Here is a 17556-nt window from a genome sequence, read left to right as displayed (position 1 = left end):
GACTTAAGTACATTTAAGTTACAATAATGTAACGTACTTAAACAATTTTGGCTGAAACCTCTATATATGGGTGTTTCTTCATATGCATACAAATTATTCATAAAATATGAAATATATCGAGGTACGTTCAATGTGAGTACAGTGGGAATGTAGTTTACAAACCTATAAATGATTTTCAGGTGACTTAAGTACATTTAAGTAACAATTATGCAACGTACTTAAACAATTTTGGCTGAAACCTCTATATATGGGTGTTTCTTCATATGCATACAAATTATTCATAAAATATGAAATATATCGAGGTACGTTCAATGTGAGTACAGTGGGAATGTAGTTTACAAACCTATAAATGATTTTCAGGTGACTTAAGTACATTTAAGTAACAATAATGTAACGTACTTAAACAATTTTGGCTGAAACCTCTATATATGGGTGTTTCTTCATATGCATACAAATTATTCATAAAATATGAAATATATCGAGGTACGTTAAATGTGAGTACAGTGGGAATGTAGTTTACAAACCTAGGAATGATTTTCAGGTGACTTAAGTACATTTAAGTAACAATTATGCAACGTACTTAAACAATTTTGGCTGAAACCTCTATATATGGGTGTTTCTTCATATGCATACAAATTATTCATAAAATATGGAATATATCGAGGTACGTTCAATGTGAGTACAGTGGGAATGTAGTTTACAAACCTATAAATGATTTTCAGGTGACTTAAGTACATTTAAGTAACAATTATGCAACGTACTTAAACAATTTTGGCTGAAACCTCTATATATGGGTGTTTCTTCATATGCATACAAATTATTCATAAAATATGAAATATATCGAGGTACGTTCAATGTGAGTACAGTGGGAATGTAGTTTACAAACCTAGGAATGATTTTCAGGTGACTTAAGTACATTTAAGTAACAATTATGCAACGTACTTAAACAATTTTGGCTGAAACCTCTATATATGGGTGTTTCTTCATATGCATACAAATTATTCATAAAATATGAAATATATCGAGGTACGTTCAATGTGAGTACAGTGGGAATGTAGTTTACAAACCTATAAATGATTTTCAGGTGACTTAAGTACATTTAAGTAACAATTATGCAACGTACTTAAACAATTTCGGCTGAAACCTCTATATATGGGTGTTTCTTCATATGCATACAAATTATTCATAAAATATGAAATATATCGAGGTACGTTCAATGTGAGTACAGTGGGAATGTAGTTTACAAACCTATAAATGATTTTCAGGTGACTAAAGTACATTTAAGTAACAATTATGCAACGTACTTAAACAATTTTGGCTGAAACCTCTATATATGGGTGTTTCTTCATATGCATACAAATTATTCATAAAATATGAAATATATCGAGGTACGTTCAATGTGAGTACAGTGGGAATGTAGTTTACAAACCTAGGAATGATTTTCAGGTGACTTAAGTACATTTAAGTAACAATTATGCAACATACTTAAACAATTTTGGCTGAAACCTCTATATATGGGTGTTTCTTCATATGCATACAAATTATTCATAAAATATGAAATAACTCGAGGTACGTTCAATGTGAGTACAGTGGGAATGTAGTTCACAAACCTATAAATGATTTTCAGGTGACTTAAGTACATTTAAGTAACAATTATGCAACGTACTTAAACAATTTTGGCTGAAACCTCTATATATGGGTGTTTCTTCATATGCATACAAATTATTCATAAAATATGAAATATATCGAGGTACGTTCAATGTGAGTACAGTGGGAATGTAGTTTACAAACCTAGGAATGATTTTCAGGTGACTTAAGTACATTTAAGTAACAATTATGCAACATACTTAAACAATTTTGGCTGAAACCTCTATATATGGGTGTTTCTTCATATGCATACAAATTATTCATAAAATATGAAATAACTCGAGGTACGTTCAATGTGAGTACAGTGGGAATGTAGTTCACAAACCTATAAATGATTTTCAGGTGACTTAAGTACATTTAAGTAACAATTATGCAACGTACTTAAACAATTTTGGCTGAAACCTCTATATATGGGTGTTTCTTCATATGCATACAAATTATTCATAAAATATGAAATATATCGAGGTACGTTCAATGTGAGTACAGTGGGAATGTAGTTTACAAACCTAGGAATGATTTTCAGGTGACTTAAGTACATTTAAGTAACAATTATGCAACGTACTTAAACAATTTTGGCTGAAACCTCTATATATGGGTGTTTCTTCATATGCATACAAATTATTCATAAAATATGAAATATATCGAGGTACGTTCAATGTGAGTACAGTGGGAATGTAGTTTACAAACCTATAAATGATTTTCAGGTGACTTAAGTACATTTAAGTAACAATTATGCAACGTACTTAAACAATTTCGGCTGAAACCTCTATATATGGGTGTTTCTTCATATGCATACAAATTATTCATAAAATATGAAATATATCGAGGTACGTTCAATGTGAGTACAGTGGGAATGTAGTTTACAAACCTAGGAATGATTTTCAGGTGACTAAAGTACATTTAAGTAACAATTATGCAACGTACTTAAACAATTTTGGCTGAAACCTCTATATATGGGTGTTTCTTCATATGCATACAAATTATTCATAAAATATGAAATATATCGAGGTACGTTCAATGTGAGTACAGTGGGAATGTAGTTTACAAACCTAGGAATGATTTTCAGGTGACTTAAGTACATTTAAGTAACAATTATGCAACATACTTAAACAATTTTGGCTGAAACCTCTATATATGGGTGTTTCTTCATATGCATACAAATTATTCATAAAATATGAAATAACTCGAGGTACGTTCAATGTGAGTACAGTGGGAATGTAGTTCACAAACCTATAAATGATTTTCAGGTGACTTAAGTACATTTAAGTAACAATTATGCAACGTACTTAAACAATTTTGGCTGAAACCTCTATATATGGGTGTTTCTTCATATGCATACAAATTATTCATAAAATATGAAATATATCGAGGTACGTTCAATGTGAGTACAGTGGGAATGTAGTTTACAAACCTAGGAATGATTTTCAGGTGACTTAAGTACATTTAAGTAACAATTATGCAACATACTTAAACAATTTTGGCTGAAACCTCTATATATGGGTGTTTCTTCATATGCATACAAATTATTCATAAAATATGAAATAACTCGAGGTACGTTCAATGTGAGTACAGTGGGAATGTAGTTCACAAACCTATAAATGATTTTCAGGTGACTTAAGTACATTTAAGTAACAATTATGCAACGTACTTAAACAAGTTTGGCTGAAACCTCTATATATGGGTGTTTCTTCATATGCATACAAATTATTCATAAAATATGAAATATATCGAGGTACGTTCAATGTGAGTACAGTGGGAATGTAGTTTACAAACCTAGGAATGATTTTCAGGTGACTTAAGTACATTTAAGTAACAATTATGCAACGTACTTAAACAATTTTGGCTGAAACCTCTATATATGGGTGTTTCTTCATATGCATACAAATTATTCATAAAATATGAAATATATCGAGGTACGTTTGATGTGAGTACAGTGGGAATGTAGTTTACAAACCTATAAATGATTTTCAGGTGACTTAAGTACATTTAAGTAACAATTATGTAACGTACTTAAACAATTTTGGCTGAAACTTCTAGGTATGGGTGTTTCTTCATATGCATACAAATTATTCATAAAATATGATATATATCGAGGTACGTTCAATGTGAGTACAGTGGGAATGTAGTTAACAAACCTTGGAATGATATTCAGATGGTTTTAGTAAATTTTACTGCATTACATTAAACTTTCCTAATATATCATAGTTGCTACTTATGTATCCCTAGGTATCATATATTCTCTATAGATTGCATATTAAACCCGTTCACATCACGGCTTATATTTGGTATGTGCTTCTATGTTTAATGTTGACTGTTGCATACATCCAGGCAATTATATGAACACATCTTTTAGTATACATTAAGGGGTTTATTGGAAATCTCACATATAGCGTAATAAGATTACGTTTTTTGCTATAAAGTTGTCAAATTTCAACTTAAGTATAAAGTTTTTTACATGTTTTCGGGCTAAAATTTCATAAGGAATCCGATTCTGTGCAATTATCAAACATATAAAGCGATTTAAAAAAGTTTATATAAGAAAGTATGGAAAATTTTGAGGTACGTTTAAAACCGAGGTTAGATCCGGAAGGTACGTCGTTGGTACATGCATTTTCCGAAAAAATTGGAACGGTTTGCCCAGATTTTCAAAAAATCGACCATCTATTCAGCAGGATCACCGTTTTTGATGAAAACGTGAGGTACGTTCAAAATCCCGCGAGGTACGCTATGGTACGCAGTTGGTACACGCACGATACGGTATTAGTTTTCATTTTTGTGAAAAGTATCCTGCTGGATAGATTGACATGCTTAATGCAAAACCATGCAAGACAATAAAATTTTTTTCAACCCCATTCTCTCATAGTAAGATTTTTTATGAAATATTAATGTAAATTGTATGCTGCGTACGAAAACTCAAATCTGAGCCATACACAAATTAAATTGAGCCTTGTGTAGGTTGCTCAGGTGGACCATTTATGCGGCATGATGAGCTCTAAATGCCTAATCGTCCTCATTCGGTTCGAATAGACCATTGGGTGCAATTGAAAATCACTACCGCTCAATTGTGAGACAAACCCACAACCACTTCGGCATAAAATTTAAGCCGAACAATACGCCCCATGAATGCAATTTGATTATCCTAGATGGCACGGTCATGACCCATTAATTGGCCTTCGCCCTAGTTAATTGCTTGAAAACGAAACAGATTGACCAGTCATTTTGGCATCCGTTTCTATTTCCTATGCACAATTTCGATTTTAGTTGAAAATTTTTGTCATCACTTCAATTATTGTGCTGAGTTTGAATCAGCACATGTGACAGAGCACATGAGATCGTATAATTATTCACTTACCCCAGCTGTTTCAACTTGAGTCAGTAATCGAGTTTTTTAACATAATTACTGTCTCCATTTAGGAACCCTAATAAGGCAAAAAAAAATGCTATTTTCGTGCTTGTGATAAAAATTGTTGCACTGTGTAATTTGTAGAAAAATCGATTCATCGAATAATTGAAATTTACAATTAGAAAATATGGCTTTCATTTCTTGTACGCATGATACATGTGGTTATCTGCCCATGTGTTTCATATAGAAATTGTAAATTTCAACGTTTCCCGTTGTTAGTTTTGTCAATTTGCCAGCTTTAATTACTCCCTTCGGTATTGTTCGTTTTGGCTTATACCGGTGCCTGAATGTTATTCAAACCAGAGACGGGGGCCCAGATAGCCGTAAAGGTAAACGCGCAGCTATTCAGCAAGACCAAGCTGAGGGTCGTGGGTTCGAATCCCACCGGTCGAGGATCTTTTCGGGTTGGAAATTTTCTCGACTCCCCAGGGCATAAAGTATCTTCGTACCTGCCACACGATATACGCATGCAAAAATTGTCATTGGCATAGTAAGCTCTCAGTTAATAACTGTGGAAATGCTCATAAGAACACTAAGCTGAGAAGCAGGCTCTGTCCCAGTGGGGACGTAACGCCAGAAAGAAGAAGAACATGTGCAATTTTCCCTCGCAGGGAAATTTACATAACGTTGTAAGCATTGGCTGAATTACACATCGAATAAACGTATCGCTTTTCTACCTGGATAAATCCTATACCAGATAAAGATTTCTGCTGCTATGCCTGTTTCTTTGGTGATGGTTTTCCGCATCGCTTCACATAATAGCGTAAATTAGAGAAGAACAAACAAAAATTTATTAGAAAATAAAAATTAAAGATCAATATAAAAACGTCCTATTGCCTTTACCAATAGGGTCCTAAAAGTCAATTTTAATTATGAGCCTCTCTGCCCATAAAAGCAAAACTGTCCCATATGGAATTAGTAAACATTGAAAAAATAGCGCTCAAAGTTTGAAGTTTGTCTTTTCATACAAATTTTCATCATTTTCTAGTACATTTCTGCATATCATTTTCATTTGGTATCACGGCACAGATAACCCATTTTGCTTCTATTGATCAGCAAAAAATATAAAATGGAACACAATTCACGTTTTTCAGTAGCTATTTGGATTGGAAGTTCATATAGAGACTGTTATGCCTTTATTTTTCAATATGGGACTGCACCAACATCATATTTTTCCACAACATTTTCAAACAAAAAGTGAAAATTCATATATGCATCGTAAAGTATATGTTATAACATGAATGTTGCGATGAAAAAAGGTGTTGGTTCGAAAATCCATATGGGACAGTTATGCTTTTATGGGCAGCTCTGTACGTGCCATAAATTATTTTGTTCTTTGGGACCGTCCATAAATGACAAGCATTTCATGGGAAGAGGAGGTTGTCTAAGCCCCAGAGGGCCCAGATAGCCGTAGCGGTAAACGCACAGCTATTGAGCAAGACCAAGCTGAGGGTCGTGGGTTCGAATCCCACCGGTCGAGGATTTTTTAGGGTTGGAAATTATCTTCGTATCTGCCATACGATATACACATGCAAAAATGGTCATTGGCATAGTAAGCTCTCAGTTAATAACTGTGGACGTGCTCATAAGAACACTAAGCTGAGAAGCATGCTCTGTCCCAGTGGGGACGTAACGCCAGGAAGAAGAAGAAGAAGGAGGTTACATACGATTTTGTGACGAACCATGTATTAGATATTGAAAAATAGGCTCATTGAACACCAAGCTGAGAAACAGGCTCTGTCCCAGTGAGGAAGTCATGCCAAAAAAAGAAGACAGGTTTACTCAATTTCATAAGATTTTATATTGATTCAAGCCAAAAAAAATGTGATATTTGGTTCAAACCACATTTTAAAATTTGAACTCCAATTTTGAATGGATTATGTTTTTTAATGTGCTATTCGAAATGACAGATAGGAACATAGAATTTCAGATAGAAACAGTAAATTTGTATGGTACCGTAATCCGGGGTAACATTGATCAGCGGGGTAAAATTGATCGCAATGACCCTCTTCGTAAAAAGCTCGAATCAAAATTTATTGATGAAATATTTTCAATGCATGAATGGTGATTCTCTTTCTTCTATTCATGAGCTAATAAACAATAAGGTTTTTGCGAAAATTAAGTTGTGTTCATGCGTAAAATTTTCAACTTTTGTAAACAATGATTTTGAGGATTATGGATGAAACCATAAAAGAATCATGTCTCACATAAGTTCTGAAAACGATATGAGCAAGAGAAATGCGGTTGTTACTAAAAATGACATCGCTGAAAACGATTCCATTGTCAAAACTTTCATAAATATGTTCAATAAAACATAATTCACAAACTATTATAAAGCGTGAAGATTTTCCATAGGAAATTGCCTACCTTTAGGCGTATTCCACATTCCAATGTGTTTTTAATTTTAAAATAACTCAAAAAGTAAACGACTTTTAAGAGTTTGGCCTTCATATTCGGCTTCAGGGACCATGATTTTAGTAAGTAATGATATTTTCCATATTACCGAACGATGTTTTCATGGTGTGATCAATGTTACCCCATATCAGCTAAATCAAAAACTCACTTTAAACATTTTTTAAACATGCTTTTAACTTTCAGAAAACAAAATACAGTACATAGACACGAGCAATGGATGGCAGTACTTGTTTTAAAAATATAAAAGTTGCAACACATGCCTTTTCAAATCAGATGTTTAAGAAATATTCAAAAAAATGATCAATGTTACCCCGGATTACGGTAAATGAAAAACCCCCAGTGGGTTTTCTATCGACGAAGTAAATGTCAAAGATGATCACAAGTGAGGTTGAAATATCTACCCATTATTTCAGTGGGAAAAGTTGATAAAATACGCTCTATTGTGTTATTAAACAAAAAAAAATCAAACAATTAGGACTCCATTCATAAAACCCTGTTATTTCCTTAAAAGACGTTCCAGTGAATTGACACTCTACTCAATTGCTTCCCAAAACCAACTGAGCAGCCTAGACGATGAAAGCACCGCCACGTTCCAGCTGGCCGATTGCTCACCGTCAAATCCATTTGTTTACAACTTACCGAAGCGATTTTCCCATTAATATGGCAGTAGATGGTGTTCCCCTTTCCTAGTAGCAGTGTGTCCACCCCTTGGCCAATTCGGAACTGCCGCGACAAGAGCAACATGACTTAAGAGGATTACACCGGTAAGAGCAAGTCGTTATTACAGTCGACTTATTGAAGTAACGCACGAGCACCACTTAAATGGCTCATTTCTAATCTCCGATAGCAGCAGTGGTGGCTGGAGCTAGTTCCTTGTTCGCAGCTTCGGTCGGAAAGACACCAACGGAAGCAAAATGGCATGGAATGGGGCGCGTCACAGCAACCATTCGGCTATTCTGGGTATTTTATAGAAGTGTAGAAGTACAGAGGCGTTGGTTTAGCATTAGTTTCGAGAAATAAGCCATTGACTTGAAAGGAAGGGAGCAGTTACAAAAGGAATTGAAATCTGAACAGTGAGTATACAAGCGATTATCACCATTATACTAGAAGCGATGTAATTCAAAACCAATGAAAATTAGAAACCCGTATTGGTATGACGGTTTAGCGGTTAAGCGACATAAGAAGAAAAGTTTGTTGAAGAGTCAATTTCATGTGCTGTGGTTTTAGAAAATTGAGGAGACACCTGAAGCTAATGGATGTAGGAAAAAGGAAAACAAGGAAACTCTTACCAATGGCATCACGTTTTAGCAATAAGTTGGTCTTACAATTAGTTACTCAACCATATTGACATCAATCTAAGCTATACTTGCAATCAGAGCTGGTTTCAGAAACTTTTAAAACTTGGACACTTCATATAGCATTCAAAATGGTCCAAACTATGAAAAATGTATATTTCATTCCAAAATTCAGAAAGAGTTTTATAATAGCTAACGGTAGACAAATAATTTTATAATTTGTTTTTTTTTTATTGTATTCATTTGTTTTGTTTATCTGTTTCGTTTCATTATTTCATTTATAAAATAATTAGTTTGTTTATCGAATTTCCTAGCCTAGATGAATTTGAGGACTATATAACTTGTAAAATTAAATACAAACACAGTCAAATATTACAGTACGCCTCATCACACAACTGATAGGATAAGGGTACCAGATAGCCGTAGCGCCAAACGCGCAGCTATATAGCAAGACCAAGCTGAGGTTCGAATTTCATATACTCATGCAAAAATGATTTTTTGGCAAAGAATGCTCTCAGTTAATAACTATGAAAGTGCTTATTAGAGCACTAATCTGTTATTAGTTGAGAATCGATAAACACCATGTTTATTGTTCAGCTTTCGAAACTCTTCATGACCATTTAGTACGGCTTTAGGACATTTCGTCGAATGACATTTGGTCAAATGACGTTTGGTCGAATTACCTTTGGTCGAAAGTACATTTGGTCGAAAGGACATTTAGTCGAACGGACATTTGGTCGAATTGCTTTGGTACATTCATTTTGGTTAAATTACGTTTAGTCGAACGGAAATTCGGTTGAAAGCTTATTTCCAAATGGTTTATCATTTGGTAAATTTCATTATTTTTTTTTCTAAGTTTTGCAAAGTTGATAAGATAAAAAATTATTTTGAATAATCTGAATCATGAACTGTTGTTGAATAAAAAAAACGATTTTATGTACTCTTATTTTCAAATTTCATGCATTCTTTATGTCATCGTTTTTCGTAATGAGCTGCTGATCTTCATCCGATGGACGCATGTGTAGAGAATACTCGGGAAAGGTAAGGCAGGAAAATTTGCTTTAAGTGAATGTTAGGTGTCGGTAACTTTACTTATGGCCAATTGGCTAATTATGACTTATATGTATGTAAGTGAAAACGAGTTGACTGAGGCAACAAAAGTTGGCTTGCTTCCATTTATGATCAGCTTGTCTCGAATCGCAGAACATGCCTGAACGAAAAAGTAGCTTGAAACGTCAAAAACGCAAGAGGTTGGGAGAGTGTCTATCAAATTGAATAAAAAAAATTTGCTAATCGCATAATAGATTGTTGTTAAAATTGCCATACTTTTTGAATTATTCCATCACTCTTGTATTAGCGCCAAAATGCTACTCTCGACAATAGTCAGACTGAGCGTAAAACTTTGTTCCGTACTATTTAGATTTGACCCCTTCCGCGAAATGTCGGTTCGACCAACTATAATATGCATTTTGTTGCAACTAAACCTTTTCGACCAAATGCCCATTCGACTAAATGTCCGTTCGACCAAATGTACTTTTGACCAAATGTCATAGATTCATATAGTACAGCTCTTATTCGGCTAATTTAAGGCCCAAGTCAGTGGGGGTTCTGATGTCAATGGACAATCTGAAGTTTATTTAATGGACATCTTTACTGAAATGAACTAATCACCAACCCAAGCGCAAATGAATATATCTCTAACGAGAAACAATTCGCCCCCAAAACTTAAATTCAACCGCTGAGGTTTGTTTCCGTTGTCATTATTATGGGTTTTAAAAGCAATTGCAAACCCATTCATGGTTTCAAAGCAAAGAACATTATTAAGCTGCCATTACCTCTATAGTCCATTTTACGAAACGGTAACACTGATGATATTGCTGTTACTTTCACACGTTACGACAACGCCTACTGTCAAAATTACATTCATAAAATAAGCTTATTAAAAACGTCTCGTAAAATGGACTATTAAACTATAATTAGACATGCATGCTTTTTGTGGCTATGAATTGCTAGTTTTGAAACAACACAATCGCCAAATTGATTAATACCCATTCATAACCCATACCAAATCTAGTTTTATGCTAAAGAAGACACAAACGGCTGTGACCTACAAAAATAATCATTTCATCATACAAGCATCCATCTTTATAAAAAGTGACCCTACTTGTCGCTGTCAGGCCATCTTACTGTTGCCTAGCTGATGAACCGGGCGGGAAGCTGTCACGATGACATATTACTCCTTCACACACTTGTCTATCACTGTTCGAGAATGCATCTCCTGGAACGTGGTGGGAGGATTGCCTTCAATCACCCGTTGATGAGCCTTGTGGGCGTGGATGGAATCACAACATGATGAGGTGAAAAGCATCCTTCCTTACATGCCGGTTGGTAAGCGAGGAAACAGCTATTTTCCCCCAAAAACCCCCAAATCAATAAGCCCCCCTCCCGTCAGCGTCGCATTTACCCGTCGTCCTGTCGTTACTGCTTGTTAGATTATTGATTGATTGCCGGGAAAAGTGCCGAATCCCATATACACACTCAGCGAAATCAAAATAGCTCTACCTTGTTGGTGATGTCCACTGTGAAATAAGAGTATACACTCAGGCAAAAATACTATGAATATTCATCATTTTCTCTTATGTTTATTAGCCACAAGAAATCGGTAAGTATTTCATTGATTCACCTTATGATATGATCTGAATCACGCCAGTGTAGTGTCTTGCTGATTTCATAAAACAGCATTATAAACATTGAAATAAAAATGATGAATTTCTTATATCAGCAATATAAACTACATTGCTTTTTAAGACACGAATTATTATTTCATTACTAGTGGTCCCGGCAAACTTCGTTTAGCCATCAAGTAGGCTGTTGAAAAACGATATTGATCGTCCCATACGAAATGACAGTTCCGTTCACACACGTTTTTCCAACTTTCCCGGTGAATATCTTGGGATTTTCACACACACAAACACGTCGGAACCCTTGACGAACAAAATGGAGGTAGAATCATTCAAATCCGTTGACCCGTTCGTAAGCCATTTCGTGACATACAAACAACATTCCATTTTTATTTATATAGATTAGTTTTAATATTCAGTTGACAATACATTTCATACAGAGTATTTACTGAAATGTCAATGCTTTCACCTACTCATTATTAGGAGAAATTTATTTTTATGTTGAGCAAACGCGTGGAAATCGAATTTCCAACTATTTTGCCGTGTTGTGATGCTCAATAAAACGCAGCAAAGTAGTATTGCACATGCTCCTATTTTACGTTTGTCAAGCCTAATGCAAAAAAGATATTGAACAAATTGGTAATGGCATTACTCATACTACAATATTTTGATGACGTCAACTCGACCATTACTCTCCGTTTATTAAAATCTACATTTCCATTTTCTTTTTCTAATTATCTAGATCCACGCGATTGTACATTGCCGAACTTCCTTTCTGGACTTCTGAAAAATTTGACGCAATATGTTGGATCTCAACGATGGCGGTGATTTTGTGCTACAAATTTTCATAATCACAACCTTATGAGTTTTTCACATTAGTGACAGCTATGTGAATCGTAAGGCAGCCTAATGAAATTGATATATGGTAATGATGTGAAACATACTTCGCACTTATGGTTTTGAAATAGGTTTTTATAGATTTTTCAATGCTTCATAAAAGTAAATATATGAAATTCGGTTATTAATTTGCCTGAGTGTAAGAATGTAAGAATGAATATTGAACCCTAGTTAAGTTTATACATAACCAATAGTGACCAAAGGCTGATAATTGTCCGAGTGCCAGATAAGGACTCTAAGCTAAACGTGCACTATGGCCCTCCGAACATTTAAAAACACGGACACCGTCATTTAGCTACACAGACTAGACTAAAAAACGGACAACTCCATGCTCCAGTGGCACAGCCGAAAAGTTTCAAAGGCTGCAGCGGGAATCGAACGATACGCCTAACTGCCTGACGACACTAACCGCTCAGTCACGAGGCCCACAGGGGGAATGGTCCTCCGGAAATCTTGTGGGTTGTTGTCAAGTCCTGCAAGCCAACCATAAAAAATACATCAGCACAGGAACGTCAACGAGAGAATACGGACCAGAACAATCGACAAAGACTACAGCGACGGATATGGACTAGCGATTGAAAAATCGGCACGTGGTACTGCAGATCTCTCAACTTCGTCGGAAGTACACGCATACTCTTCGATGTACTGAAGGTCCGCGGTTTCGGAATCTTAGCGCAGCATGAGGTGTGCTGGACAGGAGCAAAGGTATGAACGTTTAGAGGGTAATCATAACATCTACCAGAGCTGCGGCAACACACGTGAGCTGGGAACAGCTTTTATAGTGATGGGCGATATACAGAGGCGCGTTATCGGATGGTGGTCGATCAACGAAAGAATGTGCAAGTTGAGAATCAAATGTCGATAACTTAACTTCAACATAATCAACGGCTATCCACATCTCGGAAGCACTGATAATGACAAGAACGTATTTTACGCGCAGCTCGAACGTGAGTACGATCACTGCCCAAGCCACGACGTCAAGATCATCATAGGAGATTTGAACGCTTAGGTAGGTCAGGAGGACGAGTTCAGACCAACGATTGAAAAGTTCAGCCACCGGCTGACAAACGACAACGGCTGCACCCAAAACTATCCGTCATCAACGATGTAAGGTACCGAAGCCCGCCTCGGTACAATCTAGCGCGACTGAAACAACCAGGTTTCACCAATGCGTACGCGCAACATCTTAAGGCAGCGTTGAGGGCGAGCTCGATGAAACCTCGCTTGAGGACTGCTGGAGGAAAGTCGAAGCCACCATTAACGACGCTGCCGAGAGCATTGTCAGATACGAGGAAGGAGTTCAAGAAACGATTGGTTCGACGAGGAGTGCCAGGAAGTTTTGGATGAGAAGAATGCAGCGCGGGCTGCAGGATGGTACGCGGCAGAACGTGGAACGATACAGACCGAAACGGAAATATCAAACCCGCCTACTCCGGTACAAAAAGCGCCGCCTGGAACCGGTGGAATGTCAAGAGATAGAATTGCTGTATCGTTCTCAAGAAACGCGAAAGATCTATCAGAAGCTCAACGCATCCCGCAAAAACTTCATGCCGCGAGCTGAAATGTGCAGGGATAAGAATGAGAGCATCTTGACGGACAGACGCGAGATGATCGAAAGGTGGAAGCAGCACTACGATGGACACCTGAATGGCGCAGTGAACACAGAAGGTCAGGATAGCGAAGGTGTGGCTACGTCAGCACTGCGGACAGTGGAAACCAACCAGCTCCCACTATGGGGGAAGGATGCCATTCAACAACAAGGCCGCTGGCAAGGATGGTATCGGAGCCGAACTCATCAAGATGGGCCCGGAGATGTTGTCCACTTGTCTGCATCGACTGTTAGTCAGAATCTGGAAGGCGGAACAGCTATCGGAGGAGTGGAAGCCCCAAACTGAAGCGTGAAAACTATCGTGCAATTACTATCCTAAACGCCGCTATCCAAATTTATCTTCCGTCCAGTGGGAAGTTATCAAACAGGTTTCATCGACGGCCGCTCGACAACGAACCAGATCTATTTCGTGCGGCAAATCCTTCAGAAATTCCATGAGTACCAGATTCCGCACCACTTATACATAGATTTCACAGTGACATAAGACAGTATTGACTGTAAAGAGCTATGGAAGAGCATGATCGAGAACAGTTTTCCCCGACGGCTCACAAGATTGATTAGAGTAACGATGAACGGATTGCAAACCTGCGTGAAGATCTCGGGCGAACACTCCAGTTCGTTCGAGTCTCGCCGGGGACTACGACAAAGTGATGGACTAGGTGGATTGACCAGGTGCACCAGGAACTGGAGAGCGTGGGACGCAGTCGAGAATGGAGAAAGCGGCCATGAACCGAATGAATTGGCGAAATATTGCTGGCGAGGTTTTATCAAGCTAATTGATGTATAACCGAATAAACAATAATGGTCGAAGTAATAGAACAGAATTTAATTATCAATTGAATTTCAAGTGGTACTATTTTTTCGCACTCATTTTTTCGTTAATATAGCCTTCACAAATCAGTTCAATATTGCTCCAGTATACGTGAAACTAATTTGTGTTCATTTCAAAGTCGACATTAACATTATTTATCGAATAGTTTTTACGAAGCAGTGTAAAAACAGGATGGTGCTATTTTAATTTCGCTGGGTGTATTTCTACACACCCTTCGTCATGTTCCAACAACATATTAAACGAGATGAACGGGAGAAGACAACACGTCGCAAAATGAGCTCCATTTGAGGAAGAAGACAAAATCAGGCATAATGTGTTTCTTCTTTCGGAAAAAGTGTGATACCTTCTGCGAGAGATCCATCTCGACAGCGTAATGGGAGACGAACGAAATGAACTAAATCGATTCGTGGTAAAGTTAATGGGTTACAAAAATCAGATGATGCAATCAGGGAAGCCGAAACTTATCTGAATGATGTATACAGAACCATTTGGGCTAATGAGTTCCAAGCATGTTATTATGGACACTTCATTTTAGGATAGGGCAGTCTTGGGTGGTAACTGAATATTGTTTTCCACAAGCAGCTAGTCTAAAGTGGAGCTTTTCCACGATCCGATTTGTTGCCGACAGAACCACCACGTTGGTGGTGTACACCATATGAGGTCTTCCACCAGAGTTGTACAAAATACAACAGTGCGACTACTGAAGTGTTAAAACTTGATATTACATTAAGATACGCTCATTGACCCGTTAAGGTGAAACATCTCAGAATCCAAAGATGGCCGGCACAATGGCCGGCTTGTGCCCCTACTCACGATTTCAAAGGCACAAAACTGGAGAAATAGTTGGCAAACGTTTCTGATCTTCTTATTTTAAGCTTACTGCTAGTGCATAAAGCCAAAATAAAAAGTGCACGGTTGTTGGATGCTTTCTTTGCGAAATTTGTGCCTTTGAAGTTTTAGTGCAATCTTAGAAGTTGATTCAAAACTGTTTCACCTTAACGCCCAGCGTCCTATTTTGATAACTGACACTTCAAGCGCCCACTGTTCTCAAATGAGAACAGTGCTTATAGCTCAAATAACTTGAACATGACACGAAAGTCAATGGTACTATGTTTGTAGAACTTGTTCATAGACCTGATATCTTCAACTACGAAGACATTCTTCTTCTTCGTCCCAACTTGGACTTGGCCTGCTTCTCGTATTTGTGTTCTTATGAGCTTCGACTGAGAGCTTTTTTACCAATTGATCATTTTCGTATGTGTATATCGTATGGCAAGTACGATGATACTCTTTGCCCAGAAAAGTCAAAGAAACTTAAATTACGAAAAGATTCTTTGCCTGCAGGAATCAAACCAACAACACTAAGCATGATATTGCTAAATGGCTGTACGTTTAACGCTTTGACTATCTGATCCCCCTCAGTGTTCATTATACTTCGGAATTCACTTACCAGGTGACGCTACAGCATGATCAAATATATCTTTCAACACCTGCACATCCAACCCCCTGAAAAAGTCAGAAGTACAAGTTTGACAATGCACATCTTTGTTGTTTCAGAAGTGATTTCATAAACTCTTTCAGCAATGGAACCGGACACTATTCAAGATAGTTCAATAATGCACGGCGTGTCTGGTTGAACAATATTTTAACAAAAGAATAGGTATCGCTAATTCTTTCACCATTCTAGAATATAGGTTTTAATACACATAATAATGAACACACTAAATACGGTTCGAGTAGACCACCATTTCAAAACAATATATCGCAAAATACAGAAAATTCGAAACTTGGGGTCTTCAGTAAAGTTGTTCTGGAGGTGGAGCGCTATCTGATGGTACCTCATTTGGTTCGGAATTCGACCGCTAGGTGACACTAGTGAGCATTCAAATTTTACTTTTGTTTTGCACCTATCTCATGAGCTTAGAAAGATTGGGTCCTCGGCAAAGTTGTTCAGAACATCAAGTGGTTGCATTATTTTAGCTAATCTCGAATTCCAAAGCTTAGATAAAGATAGGTTTCGAGCCACTGAACAACTCTGCCGAAAACATCAACTTTCTAGGTGGTCAGGCTCCCGCACGCAGAGTCATCAGAATCCATTAGCAAAAACCACAATGCTGCAGAATTGACTGCAACATAAACAATCCCAAACTGTTCCCTCGTTCCAGGACTAACCCAGAACTAACTTCGTAGGTTAAGAACAAATTGTGAACAGTCTTTAGTAAACCGTGAATAAACGAAGAGTTAAGGCTCAAAATATATTTTCATAAGTTTCCGAGTTTGGAAGAATAAACTTTTATCCTTCCCCCTCTCGGGAGCGTTGGAGTCAAATATTTGAAATGATTTGATTAATCTTGATCTGTGGACTGTAGATATTTTATTACCATGACCTGCATTAAGTGAATCTAGTTTTGTCTATTTTCTAATTTTAGGTAAACGGTGCCGTTGATTTTAAGTGGTGTTGTATTGAAATTTTCGTTTAAACAGTTTGTTCTATTGCTCTTTGTTTTCTGAATTCCCTCTAAAACTCTTGTATGCGCTACTTGCAATCTGTATTGTAATTCCTTTTCATATGATTAAAGTTGTATAAAGGTTGAATATTAGTTATAGTTGATTGAAAAGTATTACATTTCCTTCCAAAAACTAATTCGAAGAGAGTTTAATCATGATCTACGTTAGGAGTGGTATTGTAAGAGAAGGAATAGTAAGGCATCCATGTATCCCAGTCGTTTCTCGCTTCATTGGAAAAAAACAAGGTATTCATTCAAATACCTTCGGTT

At 36.9% G+C, this 17556-nt stretch overlaps 1 protein-coding gene across 1 annotated transcript in view; it reads left to right on the top strand.

Annotated features, from left to right (window-relative positions):
* The first annotated feature begins 8326 nt into the window (after nucleotides 1–8326).
* Nucleotides 8327–17556, top strand: part of LOC23687863 (4-coumarate--CoA ligase 1) — a 33559-nt gene continuing 24329 nt past the window's right edge. Inside the window, exon 1 of the mRNA XM_021856611.1 lies at nucleotides 8327–8538. The gene's annotated coding sequence lies outside the window, so the exon portion shown is untranslated. The remainder of the gene's footprint in view (nucleotides 8539–17556) is intronic.

The sequence above is a fragment of the Aedes aegypti genome, chromosome 1 (assembly GCF_002204515.2).
Source record: "Aedes aegypti strain LVP_AGWG chromosome 1, AaegL5.0 Primary Assembly, whole genome shotgun sequence".
Classification (NCBI taxonomy): domain Eukaryota; kingdom Metazoa; phylum Arthropoda; class Insecta; order Diptera; family Culicidae; genus Aedes; species Aedes aegypti.
Note: the sequence above shows the minus strand (reverse complement) of the source record. Positions and strands in the feature narration are given on the sequence as shown.